We start from the raw sequence: 21716 nt of genomic DNA, 5'->3' as shown, positions 1-21716 counted from the left end.
GGTGTGTATCAGGTGTGTCAGCACCAGGCAGGTGTGTATCAGGTGTGTCAGCACCAGTCAGGTGTGTATCAGGTGTGTCAGCACCAGTCAGGTGTGTATCAGGTGTGTATCAGGTGTGTCAGCACCAGTCAGGTGTGTATCAGGTGTGTCAGCACCAGTCAGGTGTGTATCAGGTGTGTATCAGGTGTGTCAGCACTAGTCAGGTGTGTATCAGGTGTGTATCAGGTGTATCAGCACTAGTCAGGTGTGTATCAGGTGTGTCAGCACCAGTCAGGTGTGTATCAGGTGTATCAGCACTAGTCAGGTGTGTATCAGGTGTGTCAGCACTAGTCAGGTGTGTATCAGGTGTGTATCAGGTGTGTCAGCACCAGTCAGGTGTGTATCAGGTGTGTATCAGGTGTGTCAGCACCAGTCAGGTGTGTATCAGGTGTGTATCAGGTGTGTCAGCACTAGTCAGGTGTGTATCAGGTGTGTATCAGGTGTGTATCAGGTGTGTATCAGGTGTGTCAGCACTAGTCAGGTGTGTATCAGGTGTGTATCAGGTGTGTCAGCACTAGTCAGGTGTATCAGCACTAGTCAGGTGTGTCAGCACTAGTCAGGTGTGTATCAGGTGTGTATCAGGTGTGTATCAGGTGTGTATCAGCACTAGTCAGGTGTGTCAGCACTAGTCAGGTGTGTATCAGGTGTGTATCAGGTGTGTCAGCACCAGTCAGGTGTGTATCAGGTGTATCAGCACTAGTCAGGTGTGTCAGCACTAGTCAGGTGTGTATCAGGTGTGTCAGCACTAGTCAGGTGTGTCAGCACTAGTCAGATGTGTATCAGGTGTGTCAGCACCAGTCAGGTGTGTATCAGGTGTGTATCAGGTGTATCAGCACTAGTCAGGTGTGTCAGCACTAGTCAGGTGTGTATCAGGTGTGTATCAGGTGTGTCAGCACTAGTCAGGTGTGTATCAGGTGTGTCAGCACTAGTCAGGTGTGTATCAGGTGTGTATCAGGTGTGTCAGCACCAGTCAGGTGTGTATCAGGTGTGTTTCAGGTGTGTCAGCACTAGTCAGGTGTGTATCAGGTGTGTCAGCACCAGTCAGGTGTGTATCAGGTGTGTATCAGGTGTATCAGCACCAGTCAGGTGTGTATCAGGTGTGTCAGCACCAGTCAGGTGTGTATCAGGTGTGTCAGCACCAGTCAGGTGTGTATCAGGTGTGTCAGCACCAGTCAGGTGTGTATCAGGTGTGTCAGCACCAGTCAGGTGTGTATCAGGTGTGTCAGCACCAGTCAGGTGTGTATCAGGTGTGTCAGCACCAGTCAGGTGTGTATCAGGTGTGTCAGCACCAGTCAGGTGTGTATCAGGTGTGTCAGCACCAGTCAGGTGTGTATCAGGTGTATCAGCACCAGTCAGGTGTGTATCAGGTGTGTCAGCACCAGTCAGGTGTGTATCAGGTGTGTCAGCACCAGTCAGGTGTGTATCAGGTGTGTCAGCACCAGTCAGGTGTGTATCAGGTGTGTCAGCACCAGTCAGGTGTGTATCAGGTGTGTCAGCACCAGTCAGGTGTGTATCAGGTGTGTCAGCACTAGTCAGGTGTGTATCAGGTGTGTATCAGGTGTGTCAGCACTAGTCAGGTGTGTATCAGGTGTGTCAGCACTAGTCAGGTGTGTATCAGGTGTGTATCAGGTGTGTCAGCACTAGTCAGGTGTGTATCAGGTGTGTATCAGGTGTATCAGCACCAGTCAGGTGTGTATCAGGTGTGTATCAGGTGTGTCAGCACTAGTCAGGTGTGTATCAGGTGTGTCAGCACTAGTCAGGTGTGTATCAGGTGTGTCAGCACTAGTCAGGTGTGTATCAGGTGTGTCAGCACCAGTCAGGTGTGTATCAGGTGTGTCAGCACCAGTCAGGTGTGTATCAGGTGTGTCAGCACCAGTCAGGTGTGTATCAGGTGTGTCAGCACCAGTCAGGTGTGTATCAGGTGTGTCAGCACCAGTCAGGTGTGTATCAGGTGTGTCAGCACCAGTCAGGTGTGTATCAGGTGTGTATCAGGTGTATCAGCACCAGTCAGGTGTGTATCAGGTGTGTCAGCACCAGTCAGGTGTGTATCAGGTGTGTATCAGGTGTGTATCAGGTGTGTCAGCACCAGTCAGGTGTGTATCAGGTGTATCAGCACCAGTCAGGTGTGTATCAGGTGTGTATCAGGTGTGTATCAGGTGTGTATCAGGTGTATCAGCACCAGTCAAGTGTGTATCAGGTGTATCAGCACCAGTCAGGTGTGTATCAGGTGTGTATCAGGTGTGTATCAGGTGTGTCAGCACCAGTCAGGTGTGTATCAGGTGTGTATCAGGTGTGTCAGCACCAGTCAGGTGTGTATCAGGTGTGTCAGCACCAGTCAGGTGTGTATCAGGTGTGTATCAGGTGTGTATCAGGTGTGTCAGCACTAGTCAGGTGTGTATCAGGTGTGTCAGCACCAGTCAGGTGTGTATCAGGTGTGTATCAGGTGTGTCAGCACCAGTCAGGTGTGTATCAGGTGTGTATCAGGTGTGTCAGCACTAGTCAGGTGTGTATCAGGTGTGTATCAGGTGTGTCAGCACTAGTCAGGTGTGTATCAGGTGTGTATCAGGTGTGTCAGCACCAGTCAGGTGTGTATCAGGTGTGTATCAGGTGTGTCAGCACTAGTCAGGTGTGTATCAGGTGTGTATCAGGTGTGTCAGCACTAGTCAGGTGTGTATCAGGTGTGTATCAGGTGTGTCAGCACCAGTCAGGTGTGTCAGCACTAGTCAGGTGTGTATCAGGTGTGTATCAGGTGTGTCAGCACTAGTCAGGTGTGTATCAGGTGTGTCAGCACTAGTCAGGTGTGTATCAGGTGTGTCAGCACTAGTCAGGTGTGTATCAGGTGTGTCAGCACCAGTCAGGTGTGTATCAGGTGTGTATCAGGTGTATCAGCACCAGTCAGGTGTGTATCAGGTGTGTCAGCACTAGTCAGGTGTGTATCAGGTGTGTATCAGGTGTGTCAGCACTAGTCAGGTGTGTATCAGGTGTGTATCAGGTGTGTCAGCACCAGTCAGGTGTGTATCAGGTGTATCAGCACTAGTCAGGTGTGTATCAGGTGTGTATCAGGTGTGTCAGCACCAGTCAGGTGTGTATCAGGTGTGTCAGCACTAGTCAGGTGTGTATCAGGTGTGTCAGCACTAGTCAGGTGTGTATCAGGTGTGTCAGCACTAGTCAGGTGTGTATCAGGTGTGTCAGCACTAGTCAGGTGTGTATCAGGTGTGTCAGCACTAGTCAGGTGTGTATCAGGTGTGTATCAGGTGTGTCAGCACCAGTCAGGTGTGTATCAGGTGTGTCAGCACTAGTCAGGTGTGTATCAGGTGTGTATCAGGTGTGTCAGCACCAGTCAGGTGTGTATCAGGTGTGTCACCACCAGTTAGGTGTGTATCAGGTGTGTCAGCACCAGTCAGGTGTGTATCAGGTGTGTCAGCACCAGTCAGGTGTGTATTGGGTGTGTCAGCACCAGTTAGGTGTGTATCAGGTGTGTATCAGGTGTGTCAGCACCAGTTAGGTGTGTATTAGGTGTGCATCAGGTGTACATCAGGTGCGCATCAGGTGTGTCAGCACCAGTTAGGTGTTTATCAGGTGCGCATCAGGTGTGTCAGCACCAGTTAGGTGTTTATCAGGTGTGCATCAGGTGTGTCAGCACCAGTTAGGTGTTTATCAGGTGCGCATCAGGTGTGTCAGCACCAGTTAGGTGTTTATCAGGTGTGCATCAGGTGTGTCAGCACCAGTTAGGTGTTTATCAGGTGTGCATCAGGTGTGTCAGCACCAGTTAGGTGTTTATCAGGTGCGCATCAGGTGTGTCAGCACCAGTTAGGTGTTTATCAGGTGTGCATCAGGTGTGTCAGCACCAGTTAGGTGTTTATCAGGTGTGCATCAGGTGTGTCAGCACCAGTTAGGTGTTTATCAGGTGTGCATCAGGTGTGTCAGCACCAGTTAGGTGTTTATCAGGTGCGCATCAGGTGTGTCAGCACCAGTTAGGTGTTTATCAGGTGTGCATCAGGTGTGTCCTCACCATCAGTTGAGCGTTCCTCTGCAGCTCCAGAACCTGAGCAGCATGTTGTTGAATCATCACCAGCTCGTGTTGCCTCAGCATCTGTTGCTGTGACAACATCTGCAGCTGAGCGGCATGTTGCAGAGAACTGCCTGCTCCATACACCCCTGGCCACTGGGGGGCGCCACCCCCATCCAACACATCTCCTCCTACGGGGACACGATATAAGGTTACGCATGATCAAAGCAGTGTTCCACACACCCCAGTCATCCTCACATCGTACCGTAGCGTGGGATGTGTTCTGTGGCTATAACCATCAGCTGTCCTGACTGGGGGTCTCTGGCCAGCTGGTAGGGAGGGAGGGCCTGGTGCAGCGGAGAGGGGCCTAAACCTGGGGCGGGAGAGAGAGAGACAGAGACAGAGAGAGAGAGAGACAGAGAGAGAGACAGGGAGAGAGAGAGAGACAGGGAGAGAGAGAGAGACAGGGAGAGAGAGAGACAGAGACAGGGAGAGACAGAGACAGGGAGAGACAGACAGGGAGAGACAGACAGGGAGAGACAGACAGGGAGAGACAGACAGGGAGAGACAGACAGGGAGAGACAGACAGGGAGAGAGAGACAGGGAGAGAGAGACAGGGAGAGAGAGACAGGGAGAGAGAGACAGGGAGAGAGAGACAGGGAGAGAGAGACAGGGAGAGAGAGACAGGGAGAGAGAGACAGGGAGAGAGACAGGGAGAGAGACAGGGAGAGAGACAGGGAGAGAGACAGGGAGAGAGACAGGGAGAGAGACAGGGAGAGAGAGACAGGGAGAGAGAGACAGGGAGAGAGAGACAGGGAGAGAGACAGGGAGAGAGAGACAGGGAGAGAGAGACAGGGAGAGAGAGACAGGGAGAGAGAGACAGGGAGAGAGAGACAGGGAGAGAGAGAGAGAGACAGGGAGAGAGAGACAGGGAGAGAGAGACAGGGAGAGAGAGACAGGGAGAGAGAGACAGGGAGAGAGAGACAGGGAGAGAGAGAGAGAGACAGACAGACAGACAGAGAGACAGACAGACAGACAGACAGAGAGAGAGAGAGAGAGAGAGAGACAGACAGAGAGACAGAGAGAGAGAGAGACAGAGAGAGAGAGAGACAGAGAGAGAGAGAGACAGAGAGAGAGAGAGAGACAGAGAGACAGAGAGAGACAGAGAGAGAGACAGAGAGAGACAGAGAGACAGAGACAGAGAGAGAGACAGAGAGAGAGAGAGACAGAGAGAGATTGTTAATGCATTATAGAAAAACTCACAGCTCATTGAAGACTCTTCATAGGGTTAGGATATTGGGGGACCAGCAGCTGGGTCAGGATATTGGGGGACCAGTAGCTGGGTCAGGATATTGGGGGACCAGTAGCTGGGTCAGGATATTGGGGGACCAGTAGCTGGGTCAGGATATTGGGGGACCAGTAGCTGTTCAGGATATTGGGGGACCAGTAGCTGTTCAGGATATTGGGGGGCCAGTAGCTGTTCAGGATATTGGGGGGCCAGTAGCTGGGTCAGAATATTGGGGGCCCAGCAGCTGGGTCAGGATATTGGGGGACCAGCAGCTGGTTAAGATATTGGGGGACCAGTAGCTGGGTCAGGATATTGGGGGACCAGTAGCTGGGTCAGGATATTGGGGGACCAGTAGCTGGGTCAGGATATTGGGGGACCAGTAGCTGGGTCAGGATATTGGGGGACCAGTAGCTGGGTCAGGATATTGGGGGACCAGTAGCTGGGTCAGGATATTGGGGGACCAGTAGCTGGGTTAAGATATTGGGGGACCAGTAGCTGGGTCAGGATATTGGGGGACCAGTAGCTGGGTCAGGATATTGGGGACCAGTAGCTGGGTCAGGATATTGGGGACCAGTAGCTGGGTCAGGATATTGGGGACCAGTAGCTGGGTCAGGATATTGGGGGACCAGTAGCTGGGTCAGGATATTGGGGGACCAGTAGCTGGGTCAGGATATTGGGGGACCAGTAGCTGGGTCAGGATATTGGGGGACCAGTATCTGGGTCAGGATATTGGGGGACCAGCAGCTGGGTTAGGATATTGGGGGACCAGCAGCTGGGTTAGGATATTGGGGGACCAGCAGCTGGGTCAGGATATTGGGGGACCAGTAGCTGGGTTAGGATATTGGGGGACCAGCAGCTGGTCAGAATATTGGGGGACCAGCAGCTGGGTCAGGATATTGGGGGACCAGCAGCTGGGTCAGGATATTGGGGGACCAGCAGCTGGTTAAGATATTGGGGGACCAGTAGCTGGGTCAGGATATTGGGGGACCAGCAGCTGGTTAAGATATTGGGGGACCAGTAGCTGGTCAGGATATTGGGGGACCAGCAGCTGGGTTAGGATATTGGGGGACCAGCAGCTGGGTTAGGATATTGGGGGACCAGCAGCTGGGTTAGGATATTGGGGGACCAGCAGCTGGGTTAGGATATTGGGGGACCGACAGGGCACCTGCTCTCTAGCCGACAGCTCACCTGCTCTCTAGCCGACAGGGCACCTGCTCTCTAGCCGACAGTTCACCTGCCCTCTAGCCGACAGGGCACCTGCCCTCTAGCCGACAGGGCACCTGCCCTCTAGCCGACAGGGCACCTGCCCTCTAGCCGACAGGGCACCTGCCCTCTAGCCGACAGGGCACCTGCCCTCTAGCCGACAGGGCACCTGCGCTCTAGCCGACAGGGCACCTGCCCTCTAGCCGACAGGGCACCTGCGCTCTAGCCGACAGGGCACCTGCGCTCTAGCCAGCAGGGCACCTGCGCTCTAGCCGACAGGGCACCTGCGCTCTAGCCAACAGGGCACCTGCGCTCTAGCCGACAGGGCACCTGCGCTCTAGCCGACAGGGCACCTGCGCTCTAGCCGACAGGGCACCTGCGCTCTAGCCGACAGGGCACCTGCTCTCTAGCCAGCAGGGCACCTGCGCTCTAGCCGACAGGGCACCTGCGCTCTAGCCGACAGGGCACCTGCTCTCTAGCCTACAGGGCACCTGCTCTCTAGCCAACAGGGCACCTGCTCTCTAGCCTACAGGGCACCTGCTCTCTAGCCAACAGGGCACCTGCTCTCTAGCCTACATGGCACCTGCTCTCTAGCCTACAGGGCACCTGCTCTCTAGCCTACAGGGCACCTGCTCTCTAGCCAGCAGGGCACCTGCTCTCTAGCCAACAGGGCACCTGCTCTCTAGCCTACAGGGCACCTGCGCTCTAGCCAACAGGGCACCTGCTCTCTAGCCTACATGGCACATGCTCTCTAGCCTACATGGCACCTGCTCTCTAGCCTACATGGCACCTGCTCTCTAGCCTACATGGCACCTGCTCTCTAGCCTACATGGCACCTGCTCTCTAGCCTACAGGGCACCTGCTCTCTAGCCTACAGGGCACCTGCTCTCTAGCCAGCAGGGCACCTGCGCTCTAGCCAGCAGGGCACCTGCGCTCTAGCCAGCAGGGCACCTGCTCTCTAGCCTACATGGCACCTGCTCTCTAGCCTACATGGCACCTGCTCTCTAGCCTACAGGGCACCTGCTCTCTAGCCAACAGGGCACCTGCTCTCTAGCCAACAGGGCACCTGCTCTCTAGCCTACATGGCACCTGCTCTCTAGCCTACATGGCACCTGCTCTCTAGCCTACAGGGCACCTGCTCTCTAGCCTACAGGGCACCTGCTCTCTAGCCTACAGCTTACAGATACAGTGCTGTTAGGCTGTGTGGGTAGACTAAGATTATACTTATTTGTCAAATGGATATATATATATATAGTGGGTGTGTAGTGGGTGTGTAGTGGGTATAGTGGGTATAGTGTGTGTGTATAGTGTGTGTGTGGATATAGTGGGTATAGTGTGTGTGGGTATAGTGTGTGTGTTTGGGGGTATAGTGGGTATAGTGTGTGTGTTTGGGGGTATAGTGGGTATAGTGTGTGTGGGTATAGTGTGTGTGTTTGGGGTATAGTGGGTATAGTGTGTGTGTTTGGGGGTATAGTGGGTATAGTGTGTGTGTGTGTGGGGGGGGTATAGTGGGTATAGTGTGTGTGTTTGGGGGTATAGTGGGTATAGTGTGTGTGTGGGGGGTATAGTGGGTATAGTGTGTGTGTTTGGGGGTATAGTGGGTATAGTGTGTGTGTGGGGGGGTATAGTGTGTGTGTGGGTATAGTGTGTGTTTGGGGGTATAGTGGGTATAGTGTGTGTGTGTGTGGGGGGGGTATAGTGGGTATAGTGTGTGTGTGTGGTGGATATAGTGTGTGTGTGGGGGGGTATAGTGGGTATAGTGTGTGGGGGGGGGTATAGTGGGTATAGTGTGTGTGTGTGGTGGATATAGTGTGTGTGTGGGGGTATAGTGGGTATAGTGTGTGTGGGGGGGTATAGTGGGTATAGTGTGTGTGTGTGGTGGATATAGTGTGTGTTTGGGGGTATAGTGGGTATAGTGTGTGTGTGTGTGTGGGGGGGTATAGTGGGTATAGTGTGTGTGTGGGTATAGTGTGTGTGTTTGGGGGTATAGTGGGTATAGTGTGTGTGTTTGGGGGTATAGTGGGTATAGTGTGTGTGTGTGTGTGGGGGGGGTATAGTGGGTATAGTGTGTGTGTTTGGGGGTATAGTGGGTATAGTGTGTGTGTGTGTGTGTGTGGGGGGTATAGTGGGTATAGTGTGTGTGTGGTGGATATAGTATGTGTGTGGGTATGTAGTGGATATAGTGTGTGTGTAGTGGGTATAGTGTGTGTGTGTAGTGGTTATAGTTGGTATGTAGTGGATATAGTGTGTGCGTAGTGGGTATAGTGTGTGTGTGTAGTGGTTATAGTGTGTGTGTACTGGGTATAGTTGGTATGTAGTGGATATAGTGTGTATAGTGTGTGTGTGTGGATATAGTGGAAATAGTGGATATAATTGGTATAGTGGATATAGTGTGTGTGTGGATATAGTGGGTATAGTGTGGATATAGTGGAAATAATGTGGATATAGTGTGGATATAGTGGAAATAATGTGGATATAGTGGAAATAGTGGAAATAGTGTGGATATAGTGTGGATATAGTGGAAATAATGTGGATATAGTGTGGATATAGTGGAAATAATGTGGATATAGTGTGGAAATAGTGGGTATAGTGGAAATAGTGGATATACTGGAAATAATGTGTGTGTGTGTGTGTGTAGTGGGTATAGTGGATATAGTGGGTATAGTGGATATAGTGTGTGTGTGGATATAGTGGAAATAGTGGATATAGTGTGTGTGTGGATATAGTGGAAATAGTGGATATAGTGGGTAAAGTGGATATAGTGTGTGTGTGGATATAGTGGGTATAGTGTGGATATAGTGTGGATATAGTGGAAATAGTGGAAATAGCGGGTATAGTGGAAATAGTGGATATAGTGGAAATAATGTGTGTGTGTGTAGTGGGTATAGTGGGTATAGTGTGGATATAGTGGAAATAGTGTGGATATAGTGGGTATAGTGGAAATAGTGGATATAGTGGGTATAGTGGAAATAGTGTGGGTATAGTGGGTATAGTGTGGGTATAGTGGGTATAGTGGGTATATAGTGTGGGTATAGTGGAAATAGTGTGGGTATAGTGGGTATAGTGTGGGTATAGTGGGTATAGTGTGGCTATAGTGGGTATAGTGTGTATATAGTGGAAATAATGTGTGTGTGTAGTGTGTATAGTGGATATGGTGGGTATAGTGGGTGTGCAGTGGGTATAGTGTGTGTGTGTGTAGTGGGTATAGTGTGGATATAGTTGAAATAGTGTGGGTAAAGTGGATATAGTGGGTGTGTGTTGGGTATATTGGGTGTGTGTGTAGTGGGTATAGTGGGTATAGTGTGGATATAGTGGAAATAGTGTGGATATAGTGGGTATAGTGGAAATAGTGGATATAGTGGGTATAGTGGAAATAGTGTGGGTATAGTGGGTATAGTGTGGGTATAGTGGAAATAGTGTGGGTATAGTGGGTATAGTGGGTATAGTGTGGGTATAGTGGAAATAGTGTGGGTATAGTGGGTATAGTGTGGGTATAGTGTGGGTATAGTGTGGGTATAGTGTGTATATAGTGGAAATAATGTGTGTGTGTAGTGGGTATAGTGGATATGGTGGGTATAGTGGGTGTGCAGTGGGTATAGTGTGTGTGTGTGTAGTGGGTATAGTGTGGATATAGTTGAAATAGTGTGGGTAAAGTGGATATAGTGGGTGTGTGTTGGGTATATTGGGTGTGTGTGTAGTGGGTATAGTGGATATAGTGGGTGTGTAGTGGGTATAGTGGGTGTGTAGTGTGTGTGTGTAGTGGGTATAGTGGGTGTGTAGTGGGTATAGTGGATATAGTGGGTGTGTAGTGGGTATATTGTGTGTGTGTGTAGTGGGTATAGTGGATATAGTGGGTGTGTAGTGGGTATAGTGGGTGTGTAGTGTGTGTGTGTGTAGTGGGTATAGTGGATATAGTGGGTGTGTAGTGGGTATAGTGGATAAAGTGGGTGTGTAGTGGGTATATTGTGTGTGTGTGTGTGTGTAGTGGGTATATTGTGTGTGTGTGTGTGTAGTGGGTATTTTGTGTGTGTGTAGTGGGTATAGTGGATGTAGTGGGTGTGTAGTGGGTATAGTGGGTGTGTAGTGTGTGTGTAGTGTGTGTGTAGTGGGCATAGTGGGTATAGTGGGTGTGTAGTGTGTGTGTAGTGGGTATAGTGGATATAGTGGGTGTGTAGTGGGTATAGTGGGTGTGTAGTGGGTATAGTGGGTGTGTAGTGTGTGTGTAGTGGGCATAGTGGGTATAGTGGATATAGTGTGTGTGTAGTGGGTATAGTGTGTGTGTAGTGGGTATAGTGGGTGTGTAGTGGGTATAGTGGGTGTGTGTGGGTATAGTGGGTGTGTGTGGGTATAGTGGGTGTGTAGTGTGTGTGTGTGTAGTGGGTATAGTGGATATAGTGGGTGTGTAGTGGGTATAGTGGATATAGTGTGTGTGTAGTGGGTATATTGTGTGTGTGTAGTGGGTATATTGTGTGTGTGCGTGTGTGTGTAGTGGGTATATTGTGTGTGTGTGTGTGTGTAGTGGGTATAGTGGATATAGTGGGTGTGTAGTGGGTATAGTGGGTATAGTGGATATAGTGGGTGTGTAGTGTGTGTGTAGTGGACATAGTGGGTATAGTGGATATAGTGGGTGTGTAGTGGGTATAGTGGGTGTGTAGTGGGTATAGTGGGTGTGTGTGGGTATAGTGGGTGTGTGTGGGTATAGTGGGTGTATAGTGGGTGTGTAGTGGGTATAGTGGGTGTGTAGTGTGTGTGTAGTGGGCATAGTGGTTATAGAGGGTATAGTGGGTGTGTAGTGGGTATAGTGGGTGTGTAGTGTGTGTGTAGTGGGCATAGTGGGTATAGTGGATATAGTGGGTGTGTAGTGGGTATAGTGGGTGTGTAGTGGGCATAGTGGTTATAGAGGGTATAGCGGGTGTGTAGTGGGTATAGTGGGTGTGTAGTGGGCATAGTGGTTATAGCGGGTGTGTAGTGGGTATAGTGGGTGTGTACCGTAGGGGGATCCCGACAGCCAGATGGGCGGTGCTCCTTGGCGGGGCATCCAGGGGTGAGAGGTCAGGGGGGAGGGGTCGTGGGGCCAGCGGGCGGAGCCTCCAGTCACCATGAGGTTGGAGGTCATGAGGTTAGAGGTCAGGGCGCTGGACACCAAGGGGGGGTGCATCTGGGTAAACTCTGCCAGCTCCTTACTCTCTCTGATCACACACACACACACACATTCATAACACTCTTTATATCCATCCTTGATATGGAGTGATAGACTGCACACACAGGAACAAGAGAATCAACACAACCAGGGAATCAACCCCCAACCCAACCAGGGAATCAACCCCTAACCCGGGAATCAACCCCTAACCCGGGAATCAACCCCTAACCAGGGAATCAACCCCTAACCAGGGAATCAACCCCCAACCCAACCAGGGAATCAACCCCTAACCAGGGAATCAACCCCTAACCAGGGAATCAACCCCTAACCCAACCAGGGAATCAACCCCCAACCCAACCAGGGAATCAACCCAACCAGGGAATCAACCCCTAACCCAACCAGGGAATCAACCCCCAACCCAACCAGGGAATCAACCCCCAACCCAACCAGGGAATCAACCCCCAACCCAACCAGGGAATCAACCCCCAACCCAACCAGGGAATCAACCCCCAACCAGGGAATCAACCCCTAACCAGGGAATCAACCCCCAACCCAACCAGGGAATCAACCCCCAACACAACCAGGGAATCAACCCCTAACCCGGGAATCAACCCCTAACCAGGGAATCAACCCCCAACCCAACCAGGGAATCAACCCCTAACCAGGGAATCAACCCCTAACCAGGGAATCAACCCCTAACCCAACCAGGGAATCAACCCCTAACCCAACCAGGGAATCAACCCCCAACCCTACCAGGGAATCAACCCCTAACCCAACCAGGGAATCAACCCCTAACCAGGGAATCAACCCCCAACCCTACCAGGGAATCAACCCCTAACCAGGGAATCAACCCCCAACCCAACCAGGGAATCAACCCCTAACCAGGGAATCAACCCCTAACCCAACCAGGGAATCAACTCCTAACCAGGGAATCAACCCCTAACCCAACCAGGGAATCAACCCCTAACCAGGGAATCAACCCCTAACCAGGGAATCAACCCCTAACCCAACCAGGGAATCAACCCCTAACCCAACCAGGGAATCAACCCCTAACCCAACCAGGGAATCAACCCCTAACCCAACCAGGGAATCAACCCCTAACCCAACCAGGGAATCAACCTCTAACCCTACCAGGGGATCAACCCCTAACCCTACCAGGGGATCAACCCCTAACCCTACCAGGGGATCAACCCCTAACACGGGAATCAACCCCTAACCAGGGAATCAACCCATAACCCAACCAGGGAATCAACCCCCAACCAGGGAATCAACCCCCAACCCAACCAGGATATATATATGAAGAATATCTACAGTTTCCTAACAGGTTATACATCTAACCACTACAGTTTCCTAACAGGTTATACATCTAACCACTACAGTTTCCTAAGAGGTTATACATCTAACCACTACAGTTTCCTAACAGGTTATACATCTAACCACTACAGTTTCCTAACAGGTTATACATCTAACCACTACAGTTTCCTAAGAGGTTATACATCTAACCACTACAGTTTCCTAAGAGGTTATACATCTAACCACTACATTTTCCTAACAGGTTATACATCTAACCACTACAGTTTCCTAAGAGGTTATACATCTAACCACTACAGTTTCCTAAGAGGTTGCAGGTCAGAAAATGTGACAGACTGCCTTTACTGCAGCCTTTCACAGGTGAGCCGTTAGTCACGCCCCCTAACCTGAGCAACTTCTCCTGCTCACGCTCCAGGCACCCCAGTCTGTCACCACGGTGACGGGCTCGCTCGTCCCCCCGCTCCTCGTCTGTTTGGACGACAGAATAGAACATAGTGATCCATAATGCACTGCTTCAACAACAGTAGATTTGGTGATATCTGGTATATTAAAATATACGGAACTTAAAACGCAAACAAATTTCTACGATTTTACCGACTTAATCTATGGATATTTTAATTAATTAATCTATGGCTATTTAAATTAGTTAATTTTAATTAATTAATCTATGGGTATTTAAATTAATTAATCTATGGCTATTTAAATTAGTTAATTTTAATTAATTAATCTATGGATATTTAAATTAATTAATCTATGGATATTTAAATTAATTAATCTATGGATATTTAAATTAATTAATCTATGGATATTTGAATTAATTAATCTATGGATATTTAAATTAGTTAATTTTAATTAATTAATCTATGGATATTTTAATTAATTAATCTATGGATATTTAAATTAATTAATTTATGGCTATTTAAATGGATAAATTAAAATGTATTAATCTATGGATATTTTAATTAATTAATCTATGGATATTTAAATTAATTAATCTATGGATATTTAAATTAATTACTCTATGGCTATTTACATTAATTAATTCAAATTAATTAATCTATGGATATTTTGAATTAATTAATCTATGGATATTTAAATTCATTAATCTATGGATATTTAAATTCATTAATCTATGGATTTCACATGACTGGGAATACAGATATGCATCTGTTGGACGACCAATTGGATACCAGAAATTGTGGAGAAAAAGGGATACAAGTAACAAAAATAAATATATAAAAAAAATATTGTGTTTTATATATATATATATATAAAAATAAACATAAGACCATTTTTAACAAATTAAATACAAACTTGAGAAAATCCGTGGCATTTTTGTGGCAACTTCACATTTTAGTGACCTTTTATTGTCCCCAGCACAAGGTGCACCTGTGTAACAATCATGCTGTTTAATCAGCTCCTTGATATGCCACACCTGTCAGGTGGATGGATTATCTTGGCAAAGGAGAAATGCTCACTAACAGGGATGTAAACAAATTTGTGCAAAGAATTTCGGTGTGTGAAAAAAAACTGTGTAGAATTGTAGATAGTGTCTTAAAAAGTCAAAACAAAACTGTTTGTCGTCCCCCCCATATCTAAACAACAGCTGTCCCCTTGCTATAAGATGTAAATAAATAGTCTCACCTTTAACCCCTGCGTTCAGTAGTAGAGGTCTCTGGGAGTCTGTATTGCTCTGTCTGGCCACTGCCACTGCTATCCCAACAGGAGGGTGACGGACCACTCCCCCACCCTCGCCTGGCCCCGCCCCCTCGCCGCGTCCCAACGACCGAGAGCTGTCGGGACGCTCCTGCTCTCTCTTCATCAGCCTCCCCCCCGCTCCTCCTCCTCTTCCTCCCTCCAGCCTCATGAACGCCAGCCCTCCGAACGCGGCTTGGTTGTCCGTGTTCTGCCTGGAGGTCCCCTGGCGTTCAGGTGGGAAGGCCCCGCTGTATTTTATCAGACTCTGCATGGCCGACACCTCTCCTCCGTCTGCTCCCCCCTCACACCCCCCTCCTCCTCCCCCGCTGCCTCTCCTTCCCCCCACTGGGCGGTACAGGGCTGAGGTGTCCAAGTAGCGCCCCTGTCCCTCCTCTCCCCTCTGGGGTTGGGGCGGAGGGTGGGGGGAATGTGTGTGTCTGTGTTGGAGTGTGTGGGGGTTGGATAAGGGTCTGTTGAGTTCCTGTTGGTTATGGTGTGAGGGTTGAGTGTGTGTGTGTCTGTGTTGGGGTGTGTGGGGGTTGGAAGGGGGTCTGTTGAGTTCCTGTTGGTTATGGTGTGAGGGTTGAGTGTGTGTGTGTCTGTGTTGGGGTGTGTGGGGGTTGGAAGGGGGTCTGTTGAGTTCCGGCTGGTTGTTGTGTGAGGGCTGAGTGTGTGTGCGCGCCTGCTGTGCGGAGTGTGTGTGTCCGTGCTGGGAGGCCAGAGCTGCCATATGACTGGTGGCATAGTTGGCCAATGGGCTGATGGGGTTCCATTTAGGCCCTTCCCCCACCCGCTCCAAGCCCAATCGGATGGCATGTTTTGGCGTGTCCCTGGGGTCCGGGCTGAACCCTGATTGGCTGACGTAACCGTCTCGTTTCAGCGCCGAACCGTTGGAACAGATCACGGAGCCCTCCTCCCGCTCTCTCTGATTGGACAAATCACCAGGAAGAGAAGCGCGACGGTCCGATAGTGTCTTTTCAGGAAACCTCTCTCTCTCTCTTTCCCTCTCTCTTTCCCTCTCTCTTTCCCTCTCTCTCTCCCTCTCTCTCTCCCTCTCTCTCTCCCTCTCTCTCTCTCTCTCTCTTTCTCTCAGTTTGTCCTGTTTGTCCCTGGCCTGCGATGCGATCTGGATCGGGCCGATCTGCTCATCATAGACCTCCACAGAAGGCACGTAAGTGGGCGCGCTCACGCGCTGTTCCCTGATAGGCTCCCGGTGTGCAGGGTAGGCGGGGCCAGGGAGGAGTCCACCGCTGTAGGTAGATTCAGTCTTCCTCAGCCTGTCTGTGTGTGTGTGGGGGCTGGGGTTAGGGTTGGGGGAACGAGTGGGTGTGTCATCAGTCTCTGGGTAACGCCCAGAAGAGGAGGAGCCCTGGGGGGGTCGAGAAGCAGAGGGGAGAACCTCTCTTTCTCTCTCTCGGTCTCTGTCACGCTCCGTCTCTCGTTCTCTGTGGCGTTCTCTCTCTCCACTCCTCCCATCCTGTGTCAGATCTACCACACTGTATGGACGAGGCTCCTCTCTCGACCGCTCCCTCTCGCCTCTCTCTCTCTCCTCGCGGTAGGGTATCTCTCTGCCCCCCTCCTGAGGCTCCTCTCTCTCCTCGTGGTAGAGTCTGTCTCGGTCCCTGCCCCCCTCCTGAGGCTCCTCTCTCTCCCTCTCCTCGCGGTAGAGTCTGTCTCGCTCTCTGCCCCCCTCCTGAGGCTCCTCTCTCTCCCTCTCCTCGCGGTAGAGTATGTCTCGGTCCCTGCCCCCCTCCCGGGAGCTACTCTGGGGGGTGGAACTGGGGGGGACGGAGGAGGGTTGGAGAGGCGGCTGGGGTAACGACACCGGCAGGAAGAACCTCTCTGGAACACAAACATCACAACACCATCAGACCACATCCTCCAACACCACCATCACCTCATCCATCAATCAATTTACTGAGTATAGTGTTTCAGGTCAATTTCACTGGTCATCCCCAAAGCCAACACTTCCTTTGGCCACCTTTCCTTCCAGTTCTCTGCTGCCAGTGACTGGAACAAATGGCAAAAATCTCTATAAAGCTGGAGTCTCATATCTCCCTCTCTAACTTTAAGCACCAGCTGTCAGAGCAGCTCCCAGATCACCGTACCTGTACACAGCCCATCTGTAAATAGCCCATCTGTAAATAGCCCACCCAACTACCTCATCCCCATACTGGTATTGATCCTCTTGCTCTTTTGCTCCCCCAGTATCTCTACTTGCACAACCATCATCTACACATCTCTCACTCCAGTGTTAATGCTAAAATTGTAATTATTTTGCCTCCATGACCTATTTATTCTCTTTACCACCCACTACTCTTCTACATTTTCACACAGACTTTTCATTAGTGTTATTGACTGTATGTTGTTGTTGTCGTCTGTTCACACTGCTTTGCTTTATCTTGGCCAGGTCGCAGTTGTAAATGAGAACTTGTTCTCAACCAGCCTACCTGGTTAAATAAATAAAGGTGAAATAAAATAATTTATTATCCATCAAAACACAACACATCAGATACAGTAACAGGTTTGCAAAACAAATCTGTCCCGAGACGCCGCCACGTTGGTCCCGAGACGCCGCCACGTTGGTCCCGAGACGACGCCACGCTGGTCCCGAGACGACGCCACGCTGGTCCCGAGACGACGCCACGCTGGTCCCGAGACGACGCCACGCCGGTCCCGAGACGACGCCACGCCGGTCCCGAGACGAGACGCCACGCCGGTCCCGAGACGAGACGCCACGCCGGTCCCGAGACGCCGCCATGCCGGTCCCGAGACGCCACGCCGGTCCCGAGACGACGCCACACCGGTCCCGAGACGACGCCACGCCGGTCCCGAGACGACGCCACGCTGGTCCCGAGACGCCACGTTGGTCCAGAGACGACGCCACGCTGGTCCCGAGACGACGCCACGCTGGTCCCGAGACGCCACTTTGATACACATTTGTTTGCGTCCCCACCACGTGGGAGAGGTGATGTAATCAACGACCAATAAGGCCTTTTTATTGGGGCTCAGACCGTCTATTACAAATTAATACTTTGATCTAGAAGGCAGTATGGACTGAATATTTTGGGGCTCGTAGTGTGGTCTAGAAGTGGTAGTATGGTCTGAAGAGACTGAATATTTTGGGGCTCGTAGTGTGGTCTAGAAGGCAGTATGGTCTGAAGAGACTGAATATTTTGGGGCTCGTAGTGTGGTCTAGAAGGCAGTATGGTCTGAAGAGACTGAATATTTTGGGGCTCGTAGTGTGGTCTAGAAGTGGTAGTATGGTCTGAAGAGACTGAATATTTTGGGGCTCGTAGTGTGGTCTAGAAGGCAGTATGGTCTGAAGAGACTGAATATTTTGGGGCTCGTAGTGTGGTCTAGAAGTGGTAGTATGGTCTGAAGAGACTGAATATTTTGGGGCTCGTAGTGTGGTCTAGAAGTGGTAGTATGGTCTGAAGAGACTGAATATTTTGGGGCTCGTAGTGTGGTCTAGAAGTGATAGTATGGTCTGAAGAGACTGAATATTTTGGGGCTCGTAGTGTGGTCTAGAAGTGGTAGTATGGTCTGAAGAGACTGAATATTTTGGGGCTCGTAGTGTGGTCTAGAAGTGGTAGTATGGTCTGAAGAGACTGAATATTTTGGGGCTCGTAGTGTGGTCTAGAAGGCAGTATGGTCTGAAGAGACTGAATATTTTGGGGCTCGTAGTGTGGTCTAGAAGTGGTAGTATGGTCTGAAGAGACTGAATATTTTGGGGCTCGTAGTGTGGTCTAGAAGGCAGTATGGTCTGAAGAGACTGAATATTTTGGGGCTCGTAGTGTGGTCTAGAAGTGGTAGTGTGGTCTGAAGAGACTGAATATTTTGGGGCTCGTAGTGTGGTCTAGAAGGCAGTATGGTCTGAAGAGACTGAATATTTTGGGGCTCGTAGTGTGGTCTAGAAGTGGTAGTGTGGTCTGAAGAGACTGAATATTTTGGGGCTCGTAGTGTGGTCTAGAAGGCAGTATGGTCTGAAGAGACTGAATATTTTGGGGCTCGTAGTGTGGTCTAGAAGGCAGTATGGTCTGAAGAGACTGAATATTTTGGGGCTCGTAGTGTGGTCTAGAAGTGGTAGTATGGTCTGAAGAGACTGAATATTTTGGGGCTCGTAGTGTGGTCTAGAAGGCAGTATGGTCTGAAGAGACTGAATATTTTGGGGCTCGTAGTGTGGTCTAGAAGTGGTAGTATGGTCTGAAGAGACTGAATATTTTGGGGCTCGTAGTGTGGTCTAGAAGTGACAGTGTGGTCTAAAGAGACTGAATATTTTGGGGCTCGTAGTGTGGTCTAGAAGTGGTAGTGTGGTCTGAAGAGACTGAATATTTTGGGGCTCGTAGTGTGGTCTAGAAGGCAGTATGGTCTGAAGAGACTGAATATTTTGGGGCTCGTAGTGTGGTCTAGAAGGCAGTATGGTCTGAAGAGACTGAATATTTTGGGGCTCGTAGTGTGGTCTAGAAGTGGTAGTGTGGTCTGAAGAGACTGAATATTTTGGGGCTCGTAGTGTGGTCTAGAAGTGGTAGTATGGTCTGAAGAGACTGAATATTTTGGGGCTCGTAGTGTGGTCTAGAAGGCAGTATGGTCTGAAGAGACTGAATATTTTGGGGCTCGTAGTGTGGTCTAGAAGGCAGTATGGTCTGAAGAGACTGAATATTGTGGGGCTCGTAGTGTGGTCTAGAAGTGGTAGTATGGTCTGAAGAGACTGAATATTTTGGGGCTCGTAGTGTGGTCTAGAAGGCAGTATGGTCTGAAGAGACTGAATATTGTGGGGCTCGTAGTGTGGTCTAGAAGTGGTAGTGTGGTCTGAAGAGACTGAATATTTTGGGGCTCGTAGTGTGGTCTAGAAGGCAGTATGGTCTGAAGAGACTGAATATTTTGGGGCTCGTAGTGTGGTCTAGAAGGCAGTATGGTCTGAAGAGACTGAATATTTTGGGGCTCGTAGTGTGGTCTAGAAGGCAGTATGGTCTGAAGAGACTGAATATTTTGGGGCTCGTAGTGTGGTCTAGAAGTGATAGTATGGTCTGAAGAGACTGAATATTTTGGGGCTCGTAGTGTGGTCTAGAAGTGGTAGTGTGGTCTGAAGAGACTGAATATTTTGGGGCTCGTAGTGTGGTCTAGAAGTGGTACTGTGTACTGACCTTGGTGTGGTGCGTTGTAGAGGTGGTGGTGCTGAGCCAAGCCCAGCGAGGGGGGAGGAGGCTCCAGGTTACCCAGGGGGAGGTGGTAGGGGCTGGGGTACAGACCGCCTGGGAGAGGGGCGTAGCCTGGAAGAGCAACAACACACATCAGCTGGGTCGGTGCTGGGACAGAGCAAATACCTGCACTCCTTAGGCGGTGGGAACCCCAGGAATGGATAGCCCTACTACTGACCTCTGACCTGTAGACACACGGTTGACCTACTCTGCCTAAGAGAGCGCGAGAGAGAGCGCGAGAGAGAGTGCGAGAGAGAGCGCGAGAGATGTGCCTGTCTTCCCTCCAGGAAAGAGGACAGGAGGAGGGATAGAAGTGGGGCAGGAGAGAGATGAGGGACGAGGAGAGAGAGAGATGAGGGAAGAGGAGAGAGAGAGAGGACAGGAGGAAGGATAGAAGTGGGGCAAGAGAGAGAGAGGACAGGAGGAAGGATAGAAGTGGGGCAGGAGAGAGATGAGGGACGAGGAGAGAGAGAGAGATGAGGGAAGAGGAGAGAGAGAGCTGAGGGACAAGGAGAGAGAGCGAGAGGACAGGAGGAAGGATAGAAGTGGGGCAAGAGAGAGAGAGGACAGGAGAAGGAGAGAGGACAGGAGGAGGGATAGAAGTGGGGCAGAAGAGAGAGAGAACAGGAGGAGGGATAGAAGTGGGGCAGAAGAGAGAGAGGACAGGAGGAGGAGAATGGACAGGAGGAGGAGAGAGAGGACAGGAGGAGAGAGAGAGGACAGGAGGAGAGAGAGAGGACAGAGGAGGAGAGGGGACAGGAGGAGGAGAGAGAGGGGACAGTAGTGAAGCGGGCAGATAGGGACGCAGATAGAACACTGACAGAACACGAAGGACAGTCTATAACAGTCCGTTACCTTCGTGGGCGGCCCAGAGCTGAGCCATCTGATTGGGTGATCTGTAGGCTGGGTCAGAGGTTAGGGGGGAGGGGCCGGAATAGCCAGGCAGGAAGGGACTGGAGGCTGCTGGGAAGGCATCACCTGGAGGGATGAGATACGGAGACTTTGAAGCTTTATTGAGACGAGACACACGGACACACAAAGTAGTCAATACAGACTGACATCATCACACTAGAGGTCGACCCATTATGACATCATCACACCCATCCAGAGGCTGAACAAGATCAAAACACTAAAAAGGACAAAAACAGGAGAAAAAAGCCCCGCGGCCCTGAGCCCACTCTCCGAGGGTAAAGGCCCTGAGCCCACTCTCCGAGGGTAAAGGCCCTGAGCCCACTCTCCGAGGGTAAAGGCCCTGAGCCCACTCTCCGAGGGTAAAGGCCCTGAGCCCACTCTCCGAGGGTAAAGGCCCTGAGCCCACTCTCCGAGGGTAAAGGCCCTGAGCCCACTCTCCGAGGGTAAAGGCCCTGAGCCCACTCTCCGAGGGTAAAGGCCCTGAGCCCACTCTCCGAGGGTAAAGGCCCCCACTCTCCGAGCCCAGCCCACTCTCCGAGGGTAAAGGCCCTGAGCCCACTCTCCGAGGGTAAAGGCCCTGAGCCCACTCTCCGAGGGTAAAGGCCCTGAGCCCACTCTCCGAGGGTAAAGGCCCTGAGCCCACTCTCCGAGGGTAAAGGCCCTGAGCCCACTCTCCGAGGGTAAAGGCCCTGAGCCCACTCTCCGAGGGTAAAGGCCTGAGCCCACTCTCCGAGGGTAAAGGCCCTGAGCCCACTCTCCGAGGGTAAAGGCCCTGAGCCCACTCTCCGAGGGTAAAGGCCCTGAGCCCACTCTCCGAGGGTAAAGGCCCTGAGCCCACTCTCCGAGGGTAAAGGCCCTGAGCCCACTCTCCGAGGGTAAAGGCCCTGAGCCCACTCTCCGAGGGTAAAGGCCCTG

At 50.8% G+C, this 21716-nt stretch overlaps 1 pseudogene; it reads right to left on the bottom strand.

Moving 5' to 3' along the window:
- Positions 1 to 21716, bottom strand: part of LOC135564923 (trinucleotide repeat-containing gene 18 protein-like) — a 151269-nt pseudogene that overhangs the window by 84687 nt on the left and 44866 nt on the right.

This window comes from Oncorhynchus nerka, linkage group LG26 (assembly GCF_034236695.1).
Source record: "Oncorhynchus nerka isolate Pitt River linkage group LG26, Oner_Uvic_2.0, whole genome shotgun sequence".
Lineage (NCBI taxonomy): Eukaryota > Metazoa > Chordata > Actinopteri > Salmoniformes > Salmonidae > Oncorhynchus > Oncorhynchus nerka.
The sequence above is the reverse complement of the archived record's forward strand: the minus strand, read 5'-3'. Positions and strand labels throughout refer to the sequence as shown.